This window comes from Hemitrygon akajei, chromosome 7, assembly GCF_048418815.1.
Source record: "Hemitrygon akajei chromosome 7, sHemAka1.3, whole genome shotgun sequence".
NCBI classification, from domain to species: domain Eukaryota; kingdom Metazoa; phylum Chordata; class Chondrichthyes; order Myliobatiformes; family Dasyatidae; genus Hemitrygon; species Hemitrygon akajei.
This window is the reverse complement of record NC_133130.1, coordinates 136207376-136213375: the sequence shown is the minus strand read 5'-3', so window position 1 is coordinate 136213375 and position 6000 is coordinate 136207376.

Genomic DNA, 6000 nt, shown 5'->3' with positions numbered 1-6000 from the left:
ATGTTGTTGCCAGTCCGTACTGATTAGGGTCTGACATTGAGGAAACTGAGGATTCAGTTTCACCAGGAGATACCAAGGTCCAGGTCTTGGAGTTTTGAGTGGTTCTGAGGTGTTGAATGCTGAATAATAGTCAATCCTGATGTATGTACCTTCACTCTCCAAGTGTTCCAGAGCTGAGTGAAGAGCCAATAAAATGGTGTCTGCTGTTGACCTGTTGTAAAAGGACAGTGCAGCACCCTTAACAGTATTGACATAAAGATTGATCTTAGTGTCCAAGCCCATAGCTGCCTGAAAGTTGCTGCACAGGATGGTAAAGAGACATCATTGATTGTCGTGTACTTTGCTTCACAGTTAACAGAACACAGAGCATTACGGGCCCTTCGGCCCACAATGTTATGTCAACCATGTAACCCACCATAGAAACTGCCCTGAATTACCCTTCTGCATAGCCCATATTTTTCTAAGCTCCATGTACCTATCTAAGAGTCTCTTAAAAGACCCTATTGTATCCGCCTCCATCACCGCCGCTGGCAGTGCCTACTTCCAAGCACCTTAAAACTGTGTCCTTTCGTGATAACCATTTCAGCCCTGGGAAGAAGCCTCTGGCTACCCTCATGATCAATGCCTCTTATCATCTTATACGCCTCTATCAGGTGACCTCTAATCTTCTGTCGCTCCCAGGGGAAAAGGTCAAGTTCACTCAACCTATTCTCATAAAGCACACTCTCCAATCCAGGAAACATCCTTGTAAATCTCTTCTGCACTCTTTCTACAGTACCCACATCCTTCCTGTAGTGAGGCGACCAGGACTGAATGTAGTACTCCAAGTGGGGTCTGACCAGGGTCTTACATAGCTGTAACCCATGAAGATAATCACAAAGATATAGCTCACCCCAGAACTCCAGACACAGCACTCTAGTCCAAGGGCTTCACCATCCACGGTGTGGTCCAGATGGCAGCATTAGGTAAAGGCAGAGGAGGCAGTATTTGCTTCATTAACTCAAAGTCCTACTGTTCTGACTTGGAGCAACTGGCAGTTAAGTGTCATCCATTCTATCTACCGAGGGAGTTTTTGGCCATCATCTTAGTAGAGATGTACATTCCATCCTGGCAAATGTCAGGCTGGCACAGGAGGAGTAGAACACCATGATCAAAAGTCACAAGACCCCAGTGCCATCCCAAACATCATGGAGGGGTCAACCACGCCAGCTTGAACAAGTCTGACAAACCACCATCAACATGTCGCCCACATCCCCAGGTGAACCATCACACACTTGATCACAGTTACGCCACCATCAAGAATGTTCGCTATGCCATTACGCTCTAGAAGGAGAAACCTAAATGACAGTGATGGTACCACCGCAACAGATCTACGGTAGATGTGATGTCTATGATTCTATGTAATATACAATCGTAGGGTCCTACAGCATGGAAACTACAGGCCAGTTAGCTTTATGATAGGCTGATCCAGATGACTGGGACATGAGTCATCTAAGGTAAGCTGGATGACAGGACCAAAAATCATCTTAGTGACAGAAGACAGAGGATAATGAAGATGAATAAAGATGCTTTATTAATGGGAAGTCTGTTATCAATGGTTTAGCAGGGATCAGTGCCAGACCTTGGTTCTTCATAATATACACCCTATCCTCGTTATATGCGGGGGAATGCGTTGCTTGCAATTGACGCATAATATGAAAATGCATAATGTGAATAATTATTTAAATGGAGAAAATAGGGATGAGTTCCAGAGAGCTTTCTAAATATGTTTTATCTGTAATTTATTCACATTTTCATACCAATACGACACAAAAGCAATACCACAAGGCAACATTTTTATTATGTTTCGTCAATTTAAGGTAATATTCAATGTAATAAATCATAGAAAGTTAACATACTCGGGTGTACAGTACTCACCAACAGTGGCAGGTGTGTTCGCTCCGGGAGATGAGTGGTTGTTGTGGTGTCGGGCAGCTTTACATGGATAAGGTGGATTATTGTGGTCGTCAGGATCATCAAGCACAGCACGGGGTGAAGGAAGACCCACAGAACTCTTAGAACTGCCGGCAGCAGGAGATGACAACTCGGTTTGAAGAAAGTGCTGAGGGTTGTTTGCTTGGCAGCATTTTGCTTTTCAGCATAAATTTGCTTGTAGGGAAGGAGGGTTGACGGGAGGGAACGACTGAAATGCTGACTCCGTTCTAAACCTGGGTCCATGTCCATTGCTATTTGTGCCAAGTGTTCCGACTTCCACCATTGGTAACCTCCCGGGATTTTCAAAATCGTCTGTTGTTTGCAGCATCTGAGATAGTTCGCCATAAAAAAAAATACGCCTTGAATGTGGATCACACCTTGGTCGAGTGATTGAATCAGCGATGTTGTGTTAGGCAGCAGGAAACACACTTACGTTAGGATGAATGCTGTACAAATGTTTAGGATGGGCTGGCGCGTTGTCAAGCAACAGAACTTTAAAGACAAGATTCTGTTCCCGGCAGTAGCGTCCCAGAGCTGTGTTACCTTCACCTGATGCCGCGCTGTTTATAATTTCCGACTTTTTTTTCAAGTGTTAAAGCGGTGCTCTGCCGCTCGGCTGATGGCCCAGGACATGACATCAGATGCTTAGGAGGCATAGTTAAATATTTGAAGCACAAAATCACTGTACGGTTGGTAAAACCAACTAAAGTTTAATAGCACAAGATCGCACATCCACACCTTGCCAAAACCAGTGCGAGACTGGCGGGAGTGAGATTGTGAGGCGTGTGCAAGTGACTTGTATTGGTGGGAAAGCAGCGCTCCTCGCGTAACTGCGAGTTTTAGACGCATATAATGAGACGTTGGTAGAAATAGGCTCCTCGCATAACTGGTCGCATAGAATGAAGACGCACATAACGAGGATAGGATGCAGTTAATGACCTGGATGTGAATGTATGAGATCTGACTAGTAGGTTTGCTGATGATAAGAAAATTGCTAATGTTGTGGAGAGCAAGGATGTTTGTCTAGGGCTACAGTGGGATATAGAACAGATGGAAAGTTATGTGGTGTGTGGACAGAAGGAATTCAGTCCCGTCAAGGATGCAAAACTGGGTTGAGAAGTGGCAGATGGAGTTCAACCCAGATAAATGTGAAGTGGTCCATTTTGGTAGGTCAACTATGATGGCAGAATGTAGTATTAATGGTAAGACTCTTGGCAGCGTGGAGAATCAGAGGGATCTTGGAGTCCGAGTCCATAACACACTTAAAACTGCTGCGCAGATCAACTGTGTGGTTAAGAAAGCATACGGTGTATTGGCCTTCATCAATCGAGGGATTGAGTTTAAAAACCGAGAGGTAATGTTGCAGCTATATAGGGCCCTGGTTAGACCGCACTTGGAGTACTGTGCTCAGTTCTGGTCACCTCACTACAGGAAGGATGTGGAAACTATAGAAAGGGTGCAGAGGAGATTTACAAGGATCTTGCCTGGATTGGGGAGCATGCCTTATGAGAATAGGTTGAGTGAACTCGGCCTTTTCTCCTTGGAGCGACGGAGAAAATATTGGACAGGCTGGTGACTTGATAGAGGTGTATAAGATGATGAGAAGCATTGATCATGTGGATAGTCAGAGGCTTTTTCCCAAGGCTGAAATGGCTAACATGAGAGGGCATCGTTTTAAGGTGCTTGGAAGTAGGTACAGAGATGTCAGGGTTAAGTTTTTTTGCGCAGAGAGTGGTGAGTGCGTGGAATAGGCTGCTGGTGACAGTGGTGGAGGTGGATATGATAGGGTCTTTTAAGAGACTCCTGGATAGGTACATGGAGCTTAGAAAAATAGAGGGCTATGGGTAGCCCTGGTAATTTCTAAAGTAAGTACATGTTCGGCACAGCTTTGTGGACCGAGGGGCCTGTATTGTGCTGTAGGTTTTCTGTTTCTAAGTGCGAGGTGATGTATTTTGGGAAGTCATGGGGTTGGATATGTACAGTAAATGGTAGAGTCTAAGGAATGTTGATGAACCAAAGGGCTTCTGATTCAGGTCGATAGTTCCCTGAAAATTGCTATACAGGCTGATGAAGCCTAGGAGCATGCTTGTCTTCGTGGGACAGTTGAGATGTTACTGAATGTTTTTACTGGTTAGACTGCACTTGGGGTATTATGTGCAGTTCTGGTCACTGCACTAGGGAAAGGTTGCTCTAGAGGGAGTGCAGATGAGGTTCATCAGAACGTTGCCAAGAGTGTAGGACTTCAGTTATGGGGAAATATTGGACAGGCTGGGTTTGTTTTTCTGGAGCGATGGAAATTGAGGGATGACCTGATAAGGATCTATAAAGCTATGAGAGGCATAGATAGGGTGTGTAACCCTCTCACCATAAGCTCATAATGAGTTAGCTATTGCTGTGAATTCAACCTAACAGCAACATAACGCTACACTGCATGGGAATAATGGTGAAGGAGGCCATTTCCATGAAATAAACATGCCTGGGGTATGATTCCAGGTATAAACAAATATAAAAGTTTGTATGTTCATTCCAAGGAAAAACGAAGGCTGTTCCTGTATGAACCCATGCAAATTCACCATTCGCCAGGAAACAATAATTTAACTCACACCAGTAAAAACTTAGATCCAAAACATATTGACAAAATTCTTAAACTATAACAAACATAATAATACCATATAATACAAAATAAAGAAAAGGCCCATCCTATTTATAAATAATAATCTATATCATGCATGTAATCGTTGGAACCTGTTGTTGCATAATTAATCCAGTTTACTTCACTTCGTTTACTCACAGCATGAAATAATTTTGCTTTGAAGAACCTGTCCCAGGAAACCAATATTCACACAACATCCAAGGGAAAAACGTCGAACTTTCTTCAATGTCATCTGCTAATTAGCTAACTAAAATTTATCTGCACATTCTCCGTGAGAATATTGTCTACATGACATCAGTAACTGTCCTTCCAAATGGGTTTGGTGTCTTTTTCCTGCGCTCTCTCTAGAATGTTCCAAAGAAAATCCTATTGGCTAATTCAACAAGCCTTACTTATCAATGAACTGAATTTTTATTTTGAACAGTAGAAATGAAATACTCAGTTTTATAATTTAATTTTGAGAAAAATCTGCAGAAAATAAAATATCCACAGCATTATTAATAACATAAAGCAAGGTCTTAAACCAGGGTATTACAGATGGTTAGTCAGAATCTTTTTCCCATGGCAGAGTATCATAAACAAGAGGGCAATAGGTTTAAGGTGAGAGGAAGGAATTTTGAAGGAGACCTTGGGGCTAAGTTTTTTTTAACCATTTCCCACCCCCCATCCTCACCACATTCTACAGAGGATGTATCGAGAGTATCCTGAGCAGCTGCATTACCACCTGGTTCAGAAATTAGCACCGTCTCAGATCGTAAGACCCTGCAACGGAGAGTGAGGTCAGCTGAGAAGATCGTCGGGGTCTCTCTTCCCACCAGTACAGACATTTATACCAAACGCTGCATCCGCAAAGCTAACAGTATTGTGAAGGACCCCACGCACCCCTCACACAAACTCTTCTCCCTCCTGCCAACTGGCAAAAGGTACTGAAGCATTCGGGCTCTCACGACCAGACTCTGTCACAGTTTCTTCCCCCAAGCCATTAGATTCCTCAATTCCCAGAGGAATTCTGACACCAACTTACACACACGCACTCAACTGAACTCCGCTCCACTCCCTTCGCAATTTTTGCTCATTTCCTTCTCAATTCCTGCTAAAATGTTGTTTACATTGTTTATATTTACATTTACATTATTTATTATTATATTGTAATTTGCCCTTTACTGCGCCTATTGTCTTGTTTAATAATTATTGTACTGTCTTGCACTGTTTTGTGCACTTTATGTAATCCTGTGTAGGTCTGAAGTCTAATCTAGTTTTGTGTTGTTTCACGGAGTCTAGTGTAGTTTTGTGTTGTTTCATGTAGTGCCATGGTCCTGGAGGAACGTTGTTTCATTTTTACTGTGTACTGTACCAGCAGTTATGGTTGAAAT